Source organism: Vespula pensylvanica, chromosome 19, assembly GCF_014466175.1.
Source record: "Vespula pensylvanica isolate Volc-1 chromosome 19, ASM1446617v1, whole genome shotgun sequence".
NCBI lineage: Eukaryota > Metazoa > Arthropoda > Insecta > Hymenoptera > Vespidae > Vespula > Vespula pensylvanica.
Genome location: NC_057703.1, coordinates 3,765,790 through 3,786,090, shown reverse-complemented (window position 1 = coordinate 3,786,090; position 20,301 = coordinate 3,765,790). Strand labels below are relative to the sequence as shown.

The window sequence follows — 20,301 nt, the reverse complement described above, 5'->3', positions numbered from 1 at the left end:
GCGTTCCAAATTGCAATTTTTAATGAATCTATTTTATTTGTTGTTCTTGTTTAACATGGACGTTAAAAGTTCTAACATTTTGTTTACTTGTTGTGATTGTTGAGTTAGGAGATAGGTTTGTTGAACCAGCATGTTTGATGTTACTTCTGAGGTTTTAGCTGTATATCAGCAAGTTTTTAACTTCAGATGTCTTAGACTCAGTGACGTTATTTAGATTCGTTATTAACGTCTCCTACGGTCGAGATATATCTGCATATGTATATTCTTGGATTTAACTGCGGCCCCCCGAAGAAATTGTTGCTGAAGTTTGCAGAGGTAATTTTGTTTGTTGAATTAAAGTATTCAAAAGCTGATTTGTGTCTAAGTTTAGGATAGAGTTTTTGCTGTAACTATTTTCTAACTATATAGCCTTTGTAACTTGCTGGGTGATCTCCCGGACAATTAAAGCATTTAACCTTGTTTTTTTTTTGCATATATATATATATATATATATATATATATATATATATATATATATATATATACAGCTCGAGATCCAATGCTTACCTGCGCATTTGAAAAATGATGCGCATGCTGGAGTTTCATTACAATAATTTTTGGTATGGCCATGGCTTTGACAACGTAAACATTGCGGAATATCTCTTTTTGTTTTGGGAGGTTCGAAGGAAACTATCGTGTTAAGCAGCTTATCAATTTTGTATATATCTTTGTTATAATTATTTGGTTCAAGGTCGATGAAGAATAGCGGCAATATTTGCTTTATTTCACGTTTAATTATATTGTTTATTTGTTTACCTGAAGGATTATTCTTTTCAATTCATCAATTATAGTGCCAGTATCTGTTCTTGGATGCATCCCTCTAAGTACTACCTTATATAACTTCTGCCTTTTTTGGCTGATAGGTATAAAAATTTGTGTTCTTCTGTTTCAGGGCCTCAGTGACCTTTCTGTAGGTATCAGAGGTATTGACTTGCACTTTAACGAGGTTGTCCTGTAGATGCTTTAATATGTACTCGTCTTTAACTATTTCTTTCAATAGATTAGTCAGCGGTTCAATGACATGAACTTCTATATGTATTGGTGGGGGTTATTCCTTTCCGTTCTATCATTCCCTGGAAGTACTTCTTCTGCTTCTTGTACTTCGTTAAATGATATTTTGCTTAGCCATTTATCATGTGGTTCATCCACATCTGCTAGGGATAGGTAGCTATTTGATGTGTTGAATTTCCGTTTCTGTGTAGCATCGTGTTTAGTGTTAGGGTTATCGATATCCATTGGACCTGTCGAAGTTTCTAGTCTCCGGTTAAATTATCGATTGATTATTGATGGTATAATTTTTGCCACTTTTGTTCATAAATAACTTTAGATTATCATTTTGTGCCATAAGTAACTCAAACTTGCCGTAACAGAGATCTCCAAATATGAAGAAAACTATAGGTTCGTAAACTTATAATTGCTAATAGTAAACACTGAATATAATTTTCTAGAAAACAATGTATACATATCAACGTTCGAAGTTAAACTATGGCAAAAATAAGAAAATGCGTATTCAATTGTTCATGTCAATGAATCGGAATTACCAAAGTATTGTTAAATTTTTGAAAAATTTGCAGTTTCTTTTTTATTTTATAAACTAAAAAAATAATCATTCTTTAAGCGATATGTAACACATTGGCAAGCATTTAGATTCGTAATTGAGGAATCACAGATTCGAGGCTAAGTTATTCCGTGCTTTTTATTATTGTATTGATGTAAATGAAAATAATGAACTAATTTATTCTTTTTTCCTTATTTGATAATTATATATCAAATAATATAATATAATAAAACGTTACTATCCAATCTCTTATATTTATTTCCTCCACTGATGGCTAACGTGAATTTTGCGGTGATCTGTACCAGATAGGATACAGCAACAATATAGTTTTGTTTGATGATAAATGCATATAAAGTATACATATTTGTCGGTTATTTTTTCAAAATTAATAATTAGTGAACATATATATTATATACTATTTTTAATAAAAATCAAAACTAATTCGTTTCCACATTATCTACCTGCTTTTTTTCTTTCAACTATTTTGTTATGGTTTCCTCTGTAGGAGTTCACTTCATATTACTACTATATTAGAATAATAATATATAATTTAATAATATAATAATAAAAACAATGATAAGGAGAAGAAGTAGAAGAATATACTTATATTATATACATCACATGATGACAACAAGAATGTGTCATTTTACTTGATGGTTTTTCACATATTTTTCACAAACTTTCATCTATAAAGGACACGATCTGTCTGACCATCCATCAATTGTTGTCTGCTACAAACAACATATGATTGTTTTCGTTATCGTTTTTCTTTGTTTTTCTATCTTATGAATGTATTACTAGTCCGTAATGTCTCTGTTTTTATTCCGTTTTTTACTAACAATCAATGGAAGCTTGATGGTCAGTAAGTTTAGCAGTTTTATTTCGTAAGTGATTTAAAAATGTCATCCAGGAAAAGAAATCTAACAAAAAGAAACTGGTACTAAGTGGTACTAGACTGGTACTAAAGAATCATTGTTAGAAGAAAGGATCTGACATACTAATATTTCAAGAAAAAGAAATAAAAAGTCACATAAAGTTCATAAATTCCATATTTGGAATGTACAGGTAAACACAAATATTTTTACTACTTCTCTATCTTTTCTGCAAATAGAATGCATATCAAATATAAATAATGATAAAAATTCGTTTCAATTGTCAGGGCAATTTCAATCATTTCAAGCATTTCAATCAAGCAATAAATATTTCATACTTTATAAATAGCATTCTTTCAATATTAATATTATTAAATTAAAATGTAGTATGTGTGGTTTGATCAGTAAAATTAAGACTGATGATATAACGGAAAAAATATTCGAATATTAAAGCCTGTATAGTATCCGGAATAATATCTACAGGTGACGGACATTCATAATTAGAAGAACTTCGTGCTACGATAATTATGCCATGTTTCTCCAGTAATACATGGATAAAATACCATGCTATTGTATCTGATACGGCATACAGATTAAGGTCTGAAGCTGCAAAGGAAAAGACAAGGATTGCTCGTTTAAAAGGAAACTCGATCACGACGGTATTCCTTGTATCACCATCGTCGCAATTGTATCATGGGTTAAAAAGTAGTATAAAAATCGGTATAATCCCTTATTGAGTGTAGCCGCAATCGTTGGTTTTTATAACAAAAAAGATTTTATATAATCTGCAATAAATATTGTTTTTTTTTGTGATCGAATATACCATACAAAAGTTGCTTCTCGTGATCAGCAATGCTTTACAAGTTTTTATGACCTGACAACCGAAATGGAATCAAACGCGATAGTAGACGAGTTTCGTTGTAGCCTTGAAATGCATGATTTGAAATATACAAAATTAATCGGAGGTGGAGAGAGCACCGAAAACTCCGAGGAGTACCGAAACTACCGAAAACTCATAAATTCATTACCGTACTGACCAAAATTATTAATAGAAAAAATTTAATGCCGTAATCATATATTACGTAATTATAGTAGCCATTTGCAAGCTCTTTGTCTAAATAAAAATTACGACACCGTCATCAGCGGAATATTTTGCGGTAATATCTGAAACATTTGCGAACTGCTATATCAAATATCGTACAAAAGCAAAAAGATCAGTCTCAGTCTCTGTGGATACAGCAATGTGGAGGAATTGCAAAAGGATATTCGCAACAGACTGTATCATGTTTTCGGCCATCACGAAAAATGTAGCGGATTACTGCAATGGTGAGGCAAAACCTGCTGAGACTAAACAGGTACAGGAAATGCAAACCACTGGTATTTTTATGTGTTGCTAATGCGTCCAGTTTGATATGAAATGTCGATAATAATGTGGTGGAATTATATAATTCTTATGTTACGAAATTTATAGGTGGCAAAAGAATCAACTTTGTCTTATGTAGTTCGTATCAAACTCGATGCGAAGGTGCTATCATTAGCATGAATTCCAATGGTTCACTGCATCATAAAATAAATTATAAATTGTTAAGTAAAGATACGGGCAACTTTACAATATGTGAATAAAAAACGTCGAATTCGTGATTTACGAAAAGGAAGAAACCCTCAGCGTGCCGCGAAGAAATTTCATATATAAAACGTCGTCAATGATTATGGACCAGATGCAGTTTGTCCTCAGATATTCGATTCATGGAATGAGGACTTAATGTAAAAACAACTAACTGCTTCAATCTTCAAGAAAATATGTAAAAGAAGGCCGTGTACTTTTTATTCAAAATTAATGGAATCAATTGGGTATCCCTGCTTCAAGGGAAATAATAGAATACGGACTCGATATTAAAGTGATCTGAATATTGATCAAAATCAAGCATTGTTAATGGCTTCTCTCAGCTGAAATGCTCAATTTCAACGAAGGATATGACCCTAGTGGAAGGAATAGAAATTAAAAAGATTACATTTATGCCAAAACTCCGAAATGGCCAAAATTACAAGTACATGTATCATATGCAGGATCTATTACGCGTTATTCAAAGACTCACATCATTCGTGGGTCACGTGTTATTTTATTCTTTGAACCAAAAAGAATGGTTGTTGATAAAATTGAAAGAAAAAAAATGAATTTTTGATTAGAAAAAATGGAAGACTAGCTTATGGTTTTTTATCGCGGATATCCTTCTGCCTGCAATTGTCGATTCAGTTCTCGAGCATATGTGTTTACAAAAATCACGATGCTTATAATGTCCGCGAAGACAGGTATCAACACTATCTGCGAAAAGTGATAAATAATAATAAACATCGTTTACATATAAGGCAAGAATAACAAAAATGTTGTTGAATAACAACAATAGCAGTTGTTTTATCCACAAAAATGCAATTATTGCTTCCTATATGGTAAAAATTAATTGCTTTAAAAACTCATTAAATTTCGAATTTTAATATTATGATGACTGCTTAAGGCTATACAAACTTTATTTTAATCTAGCTTGTAAATGAACTTCATTAATAAATTCTTGTAACTATATCCTTGTAAATATTATTTCTTTAGAAGAAATGTAGTTTTAGTATGAACTTGAACTAATTTTATATCATCTACTGCAACAGCCAAGAGTATTCCAATCGATTTATATCTAATGACTATTGCAAAAGTTTTATAAAAATCAATTCCTTCACATTGAGCGAATCCTTTTGCTAGAAGTCTAGCTTTATACCGTGAAATCTTATCGTCTAAGTCCAACTTCTTAGTATAAACTCACTTAGAAGCTATGGTTTTACCTCGGAATTTGATCTTCATATATTTGCTATACTACATTTTCCAACGATGCATAATCGAACTCTCTATAGCGATTGGCTGATTTTAATGTTTTTTTGTTACGCAATGGCCTATCGGTTTGTTGCACTTCAATTTGCATATTATTGTTTACATTAGGAGATTGACATTTCTTCTTTATTTACATCAGATGATTCACCTAATTCGAAAATTTCTTCCTCTTTTACAGGTTCGTAATATCATTAAAAATTCAAATTTATTAACATCCTTTTACTGAATTCTTTTTGAGTAATCACTTCTTCGTGTGCTTTCATACTTCATGATATTTTCATCTATAGTTTATTAATTCATCTTCGTAACCAACTAGTATTATTTTGCAGCTTTTTTATCTATTTTTTTTTCTCTATTTTCTTTAGGCATATTTTTATACGTTATGTTCTCAAAATATTCGTATTTGTAATTTCAATTTTCATCCAAATTTTAATTTCCAAATATCTCGCGGTGTAATATCATGCTTTGAAGAATTCGAGTATGCCATCTAAACAAATCTCATTTCACAAGTTCGAAAAAAGCTAACGCACTATATGTTTCTTCCATGTTTAAGCGCTTATTGATTTTCTCTTTGTTTGCTTTATCACTCACTCGTTTCACTTGTATTCACGATACCAATGTCCTTTCTTGTGACAATAATTACAAGAAAATTTCTGTTTCATCCTTTTGGCTGTATATTTCTTCTTTTTTGTTTTCAATTTACTATTTACAATCACTTTGTCTATATATTCCCAAATTTCAAGTTCAAGTTTTCTACCTTAAACGCTAATCGTTAACGATAATTTTACTTCTTCAATTAAAGCGAAACGCTGAGAATTATCTTTTCAAATTTTTTTTCGCTATTAAATTCTCTTTCTTCCTTCAAAATTTGTTTTTCTTTTTCTCTGTTTGTACATTTCTAGGTTATTTTAAATTTAGAGAATTCCGAGTTAGTCGGACAGCGTTCAGTAGCCGTTGCAAGAGAATACGGATTGATCGAATGATTGGAGAATCATTAATTTTTTTTATTAAAGTCTTATAATTTTATTAGCCTCTTTAACAAATACAGAATATAGACTTATTAACTGATTACATCCTTCTAAACATACGTTTATAGAAAATCTCATAATTTTGGTAAAATCACAGTTTACATCTTGATACAATAACGTTTTTATTAAAATATGGACCAATCAAAATCGTACTGGTAACATAATTATCCAATAAAAAGCAAATCTTTCACGCTCAGTACGTTTCGTAAGTGATCAGCTGGGTGCGCCTGAAAATCTGTCAGTAGTTTATGTTTTGTAAAACCGGTCACTAATTAACTAATAAGTCCGCGATTAGTTCTTAAGTTTGTATTCTGTACTCTGAAGCCAGTAATTAAATAATAAGTCCGCATTTGTTATTTCGTAAAACTAATAATCAGTTAATAATCTGTATTCCGTACTCAATCATGGTGTTAATAAATTTCTAAAACTGTCCAAAAGTCGACGAGTCTTCAATTGGTACAACGCTTGTATTTTTTTATAACGTCTACTGAACATTATCCGAGAGACGAAAAACCACCTTGATATGCCACTTATAAGAAAGCAATGTGGAATCGTTATTTTAATACAATGTCTATCGGTTTACTCCTTTCCTAACTTATTAATATATCAGATGTCCTTCTACGTCATCTTATTGATCTCTGTCTCTGTCTTGTCTTCGAATTCACGTTCCTTTAGGTCTATCATTGGTAAAGGCTTTACGGCCTGACCAAAAACTGACCAAACTTGAATTACGCCGTAGGACGTAACACGAGAGTGTTATATTTACACTAAGAATTAGAATAAATAAAGAATTTAATTCGATATTGGTAAAAGTGACAAAATTTAAACTTGATATAAAGCGTTTGTTATCCAATATACAATAGAAAAATTCTCATTAGTTAATAATTGATATTGATTGGTATATGATAATGTCAAGTTGTAGGCTTGTTTTTATGAAATTCTGTGTTAATTTTTAAACATCTCAATATAATTCGGTAATAATCAATTTTCTATTAATTTTTTTTTTTCTTATTAAACATTAGTCGTACGGTAGCACTTCAGTAAATATTATTTGTAAAATTTCGATAAGGACCCATAAAAAGATCTAGATTTCGATTGATTCAGAAGTTTTTCTATCGCATTATTAAAATAAGATTTACAATCACAAATTATTAAATGAAATTTCTAAACTGTAAACATTTTTTAAATCAACTCCAAAAATTTGATCAAAATTGATTTTACATTTGTACAATGGAAATAAAATTGACAGAGCAAAATCGAAAGTCCAATTGAAATGCTTTACATGTGAAAATATACGACACTTTGCCAAAGATCTGCCCGAGATGAAATTTTCAAACAGCAAGCCTCAATCACGCCCCATTGTGCAACATAAAATTTATCACAAAAAAATCGAAAAATTACTGAAATTTCTTTGCCCCGACTAACAATAAATAAAAAAAATCGGCGATTAAGTATTCATAATAATGCATAAAATGAAACGAACTACACTCCTCATCGAAAACATAGCTCAGGTATGCTATATTTAATTTCTTTATGAAGCATGTAAAATTTTATATCTGTGACGAATAATTTCAAAACATCATGAGTTCAAAATATGCGATTCGTTGAAAATAAGTCGCAATTTCGTAAGGTTTTGTGGATAAGAAAAAAAATTGTTTTATTCTAAGAACAAAGTGATAGCACACATGTAATAACAAAATAATAATCAACATATATTTTACCTAACAATAATTATTTATCATACATATTTTTTTATTTAGAGTACATCCTATTCGTTTTCTATTACTTTCATTATAAGATTTGGTATTGACTTATAAAGATTTTGGATATAATTTTGACTTAAGATATCCCAATGTACAGTAATCTTTAATTCGAGTACGCGTTAATACTGCTTATCATTTTTGTATTCGTTGCGAATAAGTTGTGACCAGCAATTTTCAATAATATTAAGGTCCGGAGAGCGTGCAGGTTATAAAAAAATAGATACATTATTTTCATTAAAACGTGATTAGACAATTTTGATGTATATATAGCTGTATTACCTTGCTGAAAAATGAAGGCATGTCCAGAAATTCGTTCTGCATGTGTATTTATTCGTTCCTTAATTATATTTATATATTGGACAATGTTCATTCTCCCGTTAATGAATCTAATGCTTGTCTTGTCGAAATAACCAATGCCAATCTAAATTATTATGCTGCCTTCTATTTATCGTCGCATCGTTGACATGTCTCTTTCCATATGTCATAAAAAATAGTATTGAAACTCACGAGGACTATCCGAATTACATTTTTTTTTTCGTCTGATCATAGTACTTTTCTCTATTCTTCTTCCAAGGTAATCTTTTTTTTTTTTTTTTTGTAAAGCGTGGAACTTCATTTTGATGGTACGTCATTAACGCAGGTTTCTTTTCTATTCTCGTCTTTTAATATTTTTGCATGATAGTATAACTCTTTGAATACTTGAGACATTAGCACTAACACCGAATTTTTCCATTATTTGTTTCGTTGTTAAATGAGAATTGAAAGCTACATGTAAAACTGCTCATTTATCGCGATCAAATAACGATGATAGTCAACCGATACTTTTTTTTTATCATAATTTTCAATATTTTTTAAGAAATTATGTATTGCCTTACACTTATTGATGATTTGTTTCCAACCGCATATCTTGAGGTCATAATGTTCTGAAATTATTTGTCACAGATGTAAAAAGTTACACACGTCATTGAGATATTAAAGATACCACACTTATTAATATTTCTTGACGAGGAGAGTAAGACGTATAAATTCTAAATCTCTTTATTGCGAAACATTATTGAAAAATAATTGCAATGGTCCTATATCTTATTGTAATCCGAAATGATTTTCCATTAGAAACCAATGGAATTCTTGGCTTTCCATTTTTATAAAAAAAAAAAAAATTTTAATTGTTGACGTTAAAAGTCGTGTTATTTTCTTTAGAGGAAGTAGAACACAGTAACTTCCAATTTCTCGCATTATGTTTAGTGAAAATAGAGTAGAGCTTTTTCGAGAAAATACACGTCTTAAACCTATTAAATCAATAAATTATCAATAAACTAATTGAAATTTATAATATTATATTCTCCAATTTGTTTTTTTATTCTACGTTATAATTTTGATCAGTTCGTTTAAAGTTTTCCAATATATTCGTATTATCTGGAGACCGAGGCAATATATAAGTTTAACTTCGCATTCTATAGAAACTAAAGATAAAAAGATAATCGAAAGCAGTATCGTTATTTTCATTGTCATTAAGTCGAAATGGATCCCTGAATTAAAGAAATATTAAAAAAATAATATAAAAACGTTAGTCACCTTACAATTTATCCCTTTGTTTGGTATCGAAAAACTCGACGTATAGGTGGGGAGAGAAAGAAGTGAAGAGTTCATAGATTTTTGGAAACTCAATGAATTAAGGATGTATAACCAGTTCATAGCATAGAGGTAATTCTTAAACATTTAGGATGTATCCTCTATTTTTAAGTTTTCGATCTAACTGGAGATTTTCATTAAATTCCATTGTATGAAAGGAAGCGAGAAAAAATTACATTTTCTACGAATCAAAAGTACTTCGAATGAAAACCATTGTGATTAAATTATGCTTCAGTGTGTTTTCCCATCAAGACGATCCTTGTGAGTAATCTCATCACGGATATTTTTCTAGCCATTCTAAAAAAGTTCATTGTCTATAGAGACAAATCTGTGGCAAATATATTCGGATAACATGACTATTTTTGTAGATCCAGACAACAAATTAAAGGTAAAGAACATAACACCAATATAATACGAACTAGCAAGCGAAGATGTGAATTGATACATTATCACTCTACGATTGGCTCATTTTAGTGACTTGTGGGAAGCCGGCGAAAAATTTCTGGTTATGCTTCGCATAATAGTGGAAATTCGTCTTACCTACGAAGGATTTCCTCATACCACATATGCACCAATTTAATAAATTCCATCGTTTAGCAAATCGTTTAAACAAAGCAAGATTAACGTTACAAATTGATCAATGTCAATTTTTTAGGAAGGAGTTACATATTTAGGTCACATAATCCGCACATTGACGCACATATGCGCATTTTTGGCGATTCATGTCACTATTAAGAACATTTTTGTTCTTGGAAATTTATCACCAAATATACTGAAAAAATTAACAGTTCGCCATATCCTAATACTGTGAGATGTAAGTAAAGTTATCGATGCTTGAATCAGACTACGTTTCGGAAGATTTTCCTTTTCCGTAAATAGATTTAGGATCTAAAATATGAAAATTTTATTGAAACAATCTTTATGATTGAAAGATGACATGATTAAATTAAAAGTATTGTTGACTATAACGAAGATGAATCTTTTACTCATACATTAAACAAATTGACGATTTTAGGAAAATTGATTTCAGTATGTATTATTGATTTAGTATGATAAAATTGATTTAATATGTAAAATTATCATAGCAATAATGTATAAAAAGGAAAACGTAGATGACGTATTGTTGAGGCAAAGATTAGCACGTGCAAATAATGCTTTTTTTCAATTTCCTTTTTTGATCAAAACATCGAAAGGTATTTTATGTCAAAAGAAACAGATTTCTGTAGATTTTCTAATCACAAACATAAACTAAAGGAGTTATCGCGCTTAAAAATCATAGGATAGCGATGTTTAATTGGAGATCCGCAAGTTAGTCGATAATTTGCGAAAAAAATTTTCTGTGACCCATAAATTTTCAAAAAGTTTAATTAAAATTATGTAAATTATTAAGTAAAATTGAGATTTCAAATTTTTACAAAATTCAAGAAAGGTATTTAAAATTATTTACTAAATTAGTAGAATATTGTTTATTTATGTAACATTGTTTGAACAATGATGATATATCAGATATTGAGGTATCGCGTATGATCTTGAAGTATTTCTGATGAACAGCATTTGGAAATAACTTTAATCTAGAATCGAAGAGGCTACATGCGCTGCCGAATAAGCATCGTACGAATATAATAACTCAAAATATCTTGGGAAAAATTCCTTGCGGGAAAAGGCTTCAGTTAGCAATGGAGTGGTTTGGTTTAAAGGAAAACCGCGAACATAATTTAGCTTTTATTTATTCCAAATATTAATAAATCTACCTATGTAACTTTGACTCTGGCTAAGACCCTCTATAACACGTTCTTGAATCTCACGTTGCTTGCTAATTTTTTCGATTGTCGTATCTTTACCTCCTTCTTCCTTTCTAATCCCCTTTCCTCCACCATATTTATTGCAGTCCATATTATTACTGCTGGATCTTTTCTCTACCTTCACAGTTTTTTCATGTTTGTCGGTTTCCTTCTGTCCATCTTCTCTTCCACTTCTTATCCATTTCTTTCCTTTCTCTAGACTATCGTCCTCTTCCTAATTGATCTTTTCTTATTTCTCTCTACCTCCACAAATGCCGTCTTCCAACTCTGTTTTCTCATTTCTCATCTTTTTCAAGCCAATCACTATGAATCTAACCTCCAAATCGCTTATTGCATTTCACTTTTTTCTACTCCACCTTCTTAATTACGGTTCTTTTGCCTTTTTTTTCAACTCTTCTCTTTCTTTATCTTTCTTCACTAATCCCTTTGAAATTTCCATGCTACATTTTGCTTAAGTAACTTTTCGCACTCACCAATTACTACTTTCTTATATATCACCAAAGAAGGAAATCTCTCTTTATACATACACACGCGCGCGCGCACACACACATACACACATGTACCGAAAAGGATAAAAAAAATCGAAGGATCCATTAGATGATAAACGAAGACAAAGATATGAGACGGATAAAGTGTCAATTTTTGAACAAAACATATACGACACCTGAAATATTTTTCTTACATTTTTCCGTACATTTTTTTACAGAAACTCTTCCTTTTTCCTTTCCTTTCTCTAAAATCACTAGAATATTTATTGTAGAAAATTTTAATATTCTCAACATTTTTAACATTTTGAAAATTTTAACATTTTTTTATTTTTAAACAGACTTGAAAAATTAGAAATATATGGACATGTCAATGTATTTAAAGTTACATGAATTTGTAGAAGGATAACCATTGTGAAAAGAGAAATAAAAATTTGTTGTCCAATTACAGTGACTCGCTTTAATATTCGGACACTACTAATTTCTGAATATGATTGTTGTATACATAGTTAGATTTTTAGTTGAGTTAAGGAATTTACGTTTTTTCATCATAGAGTATATTTTTTATAATTTTTAGAAATGTAGGAATTATTTATTTTATTAACATAATTATCTATATAATATAACATAAACAAAATAATGCTTAATTCTAGTGTCGCAAAAATATTCGGATATCTAAGAGAACAATATTTTTATACACATTATTAACAAAATTAAACAAAATTATAAAAATGTTAATATTTAGTTGGATTTCCCTTTTGTTTAATAACATATGCTAATCGCATGTTCACAATAATTTTTTGTATATAATTGCTTGAAATACGTTTCCATTCTTCTATCAAACGTTTCTTTAGCTCTTTTTCTAATGTTATTGATATTTTTCGTATGTTACGGTCTAATTCATCCCATTTTTTATCCCAAATTTTCAATAGGGTTTAAGTTAGGTGATTGTGAAGTAGGATGCAAAGCTTTCGGACAATTATATAATAGATATTCTTGAACGATACGTGATAGTGTTTAGGGTCGTTGCCTTGATAAAATTTAAAAATATTGTGAATGTTCATTTGTGTTGCACTTTTTATCAAATTATTTTTTAAAATATGAAAATATTTATCTAAAATGTCTTCAATGAAAATTAATTCGCCCACGCCTGCAGCTAATATATAGCCTCAAACCATCGCGGAACCGCCATCGTATTTTATGGTTGGTTTTAGATTTTTAACTTTAATTCTTCATTGACTTTACGCCATACTATTTTACATCCATCACTTCCAAAAACATTGAATTATCTCTCATCGGCAAATATCACATCATTCCACCATGTCTTACAAATATACTCTTTGGCAAACATAATTCTTATCTTTCGATTCTTCTCGCTTATAAATGGCTTTTTACGAGCAACTCTACCATTATATCCATATTCCTTCAATATTCTATGAACCGTATCCGTATGAACTTTTTTGCCGTTTCGTCAGATAAAACTGCGATCAATTTTGGAGCGCTCAATGCAGGATCTTGTTCTATTTTCCTGATAATTTTACGTGAATATTAAGTAGCTTTGGATGCCCATTTGTTATATTATATAGATAGCCCATGTTTGTTATACTATATAGATAATTATGTTAATTAAATAAGTAATACTTACGTTTCTAAAAACTAGAAAAAGCGTACTTTTTGATAAAAACACGTGAATTCCTTAACTTAACTATAAATAGATGTATACAACAATCATATTCGGAAATTAGTGATGTCTGAATATTAAAGCGAGTCACTGTATATACAGACCATTTATTGTAAATATAGATATTGTACTGTTCATCGTTTATTTACCCTATTTTAGCAGCGCCCTTATAGATCTAAGCCTTATAGATTTATATCCCCCCCTTGGGCACTGTATAGCGTTAAATTCCTGAAGTGTAGATGGTCCGGTAAGCATGCTTGCTACCTGACCTTATTGAGAATCATCTATATATAATATACTGAATCATCTATATATAATATCTATAATATACGTCAGTGTTCGAGTTGAAGTTAGTAATGTGGAGAGTTTATGGGTGACGTTAAACTCGTTGGCAAGCATATGAACTAACTTGACTCTGTCGATTGAAACTTATGTTGCTCTTCCGTTCATCTTGTGAATGTCCTATTCTCCCTGCTTACTACTTCGTACGGACCTTTATTTTTTAAACACATATGTCTCGAATTGTCGGTCTTGGTTTCTTGTAATTTTTGGCGATGTTTTATATCTAGCTATTCAACCAATCAGTTACGTTTTGGTCACGATTTCGGCAGAAATATCAGCGACTGAAGAAGCCTCTGGTTACCTAATGAAGCGACCAAGAACTATACTGCAGACAATCTTCCAAAATCGCTAATGACTCGACTATATCGACATGAATATGATCTAATCACTGTTGCCAATGAATTCACCGATCGGTGAAGAAACATGGCGTGAAATTTCTGCTTTCTTGCATGATATACAGACCTATGCTTATTTTCGAACATCTTTGTTAATTTCAGGCTAAACGAAAACTTGCTTTATTATTGTGACTGTAGTTCTCTTATCTGAATAATTGAGGCCATTAAGAACATCGAAAATTTGTCATTTTGAATCTTTCGTAACGAAGAGTCAGGTCGTTTTGGTACATCGTTTGGTATATCGCAGAAAATTTCAAAGTTTGACGCCGGGAAACATTTTCTTTTTAGCCGCAGTAATGCATTGTTTATTTTCAGTATACGTGTTAATTCTGCATTTGTCTTCTGTGACATTGTTAATTTTTTATAGTCGACATTGCGCAATGTGTTAAAGTGTGTTGGCCACCATATTGTTCTGTTTGATAAGATGTATTTGTTACCAATAAAATCTAAATAGCGGAATTGTCCTGACGTGTATTTATCCGACCTTTGATGGAAAGCATAGATTAAAGATCAGTATAAATTACGGATGGTCGCTCTTCTATGTAATCTTTTGACCGTAACTAAAGCATCAAGTAACTCGCGGTGATAAGCGCTGTACACTTATGTTGTACATACTCTTATACTTAAGTTAATGATATCGTTAAAAAGGCCAAAGGTTACCATATTTTATCCACCCGTTGCTGGAGAGTTGCGAAGAGAGTTATAACGAAATCGGAGGCGTCATAATGGTTATAGTGTCGTTATCGTTATGGCAAGGAATGCTTTTGAAATTGAATGAGCTAGCATCATAACTCTGGCGTACTCATTTTTACTCCATCAAAAGTTTTTCTTGCGATATCCGTCAACAAATCGCTGAACTTTCTGTTTAGATCCTCACAGCAGATTGTTAAGCGAGGTCTGGAACTCCACAGCTCTCGGTATGAATTGTCGATAAAAATTCAACATACGTAAAAATTCTCACAACTCCTTACTTTTACTAGAAGTGGAAACTTCTCCACGATCTCGATGCATTTCGCTAACGGTTATATATAACTCGTTAACTGTACAGCCAAGAAATTTTACCACTTTCTCCCTAGAATACATTTGGAAGGACTGATAACGATTTTTTGGTTATCAAGACGAACAAAAAGAGTTTTTCAGATGTTTCTTCTGTTCCTTATAAAAACTACGGGAATATTACCTGAATACGCGTAGCAAAAATCTAGTCTCTGTAACTCTAAAGCATTATCAATAAACCTTTGAAATGTTCGCACTGCATTGCGTAGTCAGAAAGTATTTATTTTCGTAAACTCGTATAGTCTAAAGGCTCAACTTCTACTGGCTGAAGCGGGATTTCGACCTTAAGAAGGTCACGATTGTTGAGTGTTCGATGGTCTCCAAACAGTCGCCAGCATTCCTGTTTTTTTCAGGATTTCGTGAAACGAAACCTACGAGTTTTTTGATGGGCGTATAATGCTGCATCGTTTCTTTGAACCTTCATCATTTCAAGCCGATCTGGCGCTAACCGCTAGCAATAAAATATACAGCGATATCGTGTATCTTTCGTAATAATATGCACAGACTCTACCGCATTTTCAATTAATTTTTCAGATCACGTTGAGATAACTAATTAATCGCTAAGCTTCTGATTGAAATTACATTGAATCAATTTAGGATACCATATATTACAAGAGTGAAATAGTTGTTCGTCCGTTTATACCATCATCTCGAATCGGTTTGCTTATCGTCTCTTCCGTCGGCTCTTTGTTCAGCCTGTTTTGTTTACTATACGCCGCTTATCTACCCTATTTTAGCAGCGGTAACAATAAAGAGAGAAACTAACGCGAAGTAAATTGAAATAAAGTGAATTATCTTGGAAAAATAGTAAGTTAAGTTAACAAATCTTGAACAGAAAGAAAAATTAAATGTTAGAATAAGCATAATTTTAGCAAGTCTATATAAAATGTAATCCATGCTATTAGAATTAATAACTTTAGTTAGACTGTATGTAACGTATAAATCATGTCAAAAGAAAAGACGGTTTCTTAGTTCCTTTCTTTTTTATTCTTTTTCTTTCGATAGTAAATCAAATAAGACTAATAAGTAGTCCATTCCTGTTAAAGCATATTCTGATCGTTATTCTTTCCGTTATAATAAAATAAAGTATATTTTATATATTAGACTATTGAGTTACAATATGCTAGATACAGCCTGTAGTGCTTTTTTTTTTTACTTCATAGCATTTTCCAACATAAAATATTATAGAATATAAACTAAGGTGCACAGGATGTTCCATTTGAAATTTCGCAATTGTTTCCCAAACTACGTTTGGCTCGTTTCGAAAAATATTTAAAATAAAAGTTATTCTGCTTCGGGGCGAAGGACATCTCATGGTGGCCATAAGTTTTTTTCTTTTACAGCTGACATGCTAAAATTTAACAGTTTCTATTCACACATGTATTAATTAGGAGAACATAAATATTAAATAATAAAAATAATAATAAATATAATAAAAAGAATAATATATGTGCCCTTTTTGTATTGTTTTGAATGGATTCCAAACGGATGAAAGTCAGCGACTTTGATTTAGCCCCTTCTTATGTCAGTTGAACAATTGTATAGTTTTGTGTCTCACTTTTCTCAGCACGATGCGATGTTGGATAAATGGATCATTCTAAATCATCAGTTGTTAATGCTAGTTCCAAATAGTCCTTTGAATTCTGTCATTTCTCTTAGCACTCCCTAAATATATGCCGTCAACTGCTTTAGTAGGAATACTGATGAAACGTTTTCATTTACGTCATGGCCATGAAAAATAACAAAATATAATATAATTTTAAATTCGAATACAGAAAAAATATGTCATTAGTTGTGGTAAATAAAATAAAACATAACTGAGAGGACAGAGATACAGATGCAGGTAAAAGAATGTCGATTATAGGTAGAGTACAGTGATGAGAGACAAAGATAAAAGAATGTCAACTATGGATTCAACACACTGTCCAACGAACCGTGGGCATCATATCCGAGCCATTTGTGAAATATTTACCCATTATACACACTGCCCAAAAAATTGGGCATTTTATACAGTGTCCAGTCATTTTACAAAACGCCCACGTTAAATACATTACCATAACATATACATTAAAGACAAAAACGTTTACTTGATGCACACTCATAGATAATACGTTACCATACAAAAAAGAAAAGAATGATCGCTCGAACTTTGATAAGGATGTAGTAACGATGATAATACAAAAAATTCATTTTTTTTATACATCGTGTACATCTGTGTTTATTATCTACATATTTAATACAAATGAGAGAGTCTTTTGAAAGAAATGAAATCTTCAATATGTAGTGATATATTTTATATTCTCTTTTAATAGATTTTAAATATTGTCGCCTTAAAGAAAAGTATAATATACCGTAGCAAAAAGAAAAAAAATACTTTCTGCAATAATTCAAATATTAAATTTGCTGTTAACATGATGCATTAATTATCAGCAATTTATAGATATTTATCTCAGTAAAAATTTCATATGAAAGTTAATATAAGTACCAAATATAGCGTTAACAATGTAGCAGTCTCGTTTGGTTATTTCGTATGTATTGTTCGAGGCTATAAACAATTGAAACATCTGAAAACGAATTAGATATATAGTAATGTAATAATTGTAAAATAAAATATCTTTATCTTAAATGCTTTTTAGTAAATATGCAAAGAAAATCATAGTAATATAGCAATCTTTGATCTAATTTATTAAATTTAGCAAAACTTAGCATTTTCTGATAAGTAGTGATGATTATAATTTATAATTTTCAAAAAGTTTATTTCAAAAGAATTGAGGAATTTGACGTAATTGCAGAGAATTCTATACGCAATTATTATTGCAAGAGCATTGTCTTCCTATAATTTTTTACTTATGGAAGTAAGTAGAATAATTATGGAGTAAGTGGAATAAGTAGAATCGATGGTAATAACTACCATGATAATATAAACTGCAGTTAAGTAAATCATGTGGGAAAAATTGTTAATTATATAAATCAACCACGAACGAAAAAAAATTAGTTATTATAAAATATAATAAAAGAATATATTAGAAGTTAGATTTTCTGCTCGTTCTGACTGCACTAATATAAATACTTTTTTTAGACTTTGTGATTTCTATAAAACGCTTTATTATGTCAACTATATAACTGAATTCTCTTCGATTTCATTAAATCAAGCCTCTCTGAATATCTCAAAATGATTGATATAATTGTAGCCTATAAACAATATGTTTAAAAATGTCATTAAAATATATGATATGACTATACAGATAAAAACGAACATCATTTTTAAATTAAATTCGTACTTTATGTACGATAATGACAACATGCGTATCGTACAAGTACAAAATACGTTGAATAACATCGAACACGTAGCCTAGTATTGATATCATATAAATTGATATTATCATATGAACTATAATATAGCGTTCTTGAGTTAGAAACATTAGTAACAATAGACGATAACGTTAATTGATTTTCATCCAATATTCTAAAGACATATTCTAAAAATATTTAAAATACATGGAGATATTAGTGAAATGTCATATAGGGTGTATAAAGCTGCAACAATGCAAGAAAAGTTATAATGTTAAAAAGTTACAAAGTTATGGAGAGATAATTTCACGGAGGAGCGTAACAATCGATAGGCGAAGAATGGAGGAGCAATAGAGTTACAGCTCCTCGTTCTCGTCTAGGAGCTTTGGCTGCAGCTCGACGTGGAGGAAACGGAACGATAACCGGAATGTGCAGTTCGAAGCTCATTTCGGAAGTTAGCAAGTCGAATAAGTATTAGGGACCCAACTAGAGACGATTTCTTGGTCAGATCAGATTTGGTGTTCGGTGTTCGGTTCGGGTGGATTTAGAAAGTTCGATTAACTAATTGGCAGGTTCGAGCTGTGCAGTTGTTCGATAGCTGGCTCAGGTTTATCGTCAATTTGTTGTTAAGTCTAGTTCGTAATCGGATTTAAGTTATTCGATGGCTCGAATTATCTTTGTCAGTTCCTTTTCAATTCAGTTCGATTTCGCCACGAAGGCCAACTGCTGGAGTAAATTGACGAAGCCGTTAACTCTTACCGTTAACACTTAAAATTTAGTACGTAGAAGCAAACCTAAGTGGGGTTTTGCTTATTTGGCAATAGCATTTGTCTCAGGGTTGTAAGTTTGTATGGCAAAAAAAGTACCTATCAGTATCTATCATATTATTCAATTTTTAGGAAGACACAAAAATTGACTAAACGAGTTGTTTTTTGTCTACTTTGCACTTTTAAATTCATTTAAAGCATATGCAATTCTGAATGGAAAAAAGATTAACATTTACAAAAATTTCCTGCACACAGTGGCAATTTCGTGGATAGAAAATTATGAATCTGAAGAAAATAATAAAGATGTATCTAGTACAATAAATACTTCTGAGCTCATATGGAAAATATCCAGATCATACCATTTAGGAAGACTATCAAATTTTGAAAAACGTAAACTTAGATATCTAGTGACTAGTGGTCGAAGTAAAAAAACCACAAAAACAACAATATTAGAACAATATAGAAAGTGAACAGTATAATACGTATTTTTAGAAAGTATGATTTATCATTTTTGTAGGTGTAAGAAAAAACGCATATATTCCCGCGAATGTATAAACAGAGTCGGTGTCAGCAATGTATAAGCTGATCGAGCATTGGAAAATCCATAGGATCTTCAACCGCTACTGGTCAGTAAAATGTTATAAAAATAAACAAAATTATAAGAATTTTAATATTTGATTGGATTCCCGGTTCGTTTAATAACGTCGCAATCGTT

General features: G+C 30.8%; 1 long non-coding RNA gene across 1 annotated transcript in view; it reads right to left on the bottom strand.

Moving 5' to 3' along the window:
• The window catches only part of LOC122635829, a 39,751-nt gene extending 24,485 nt beyond the window's left edge, over positions 1-15,266 (bottom strand). Inside the window, exon 1 of the long non-coding RNA XR_006328771.1 lies at positions 15,133-15,266. This is a non-coding gene — a long non-coding RNA (uncharacterized LOC122635829). The remainder of the gene's footprint in view (positions 1-15,132) is intronic.
• Positions 15,267-20,301: the final 5,035 nt, after the last annotated feature.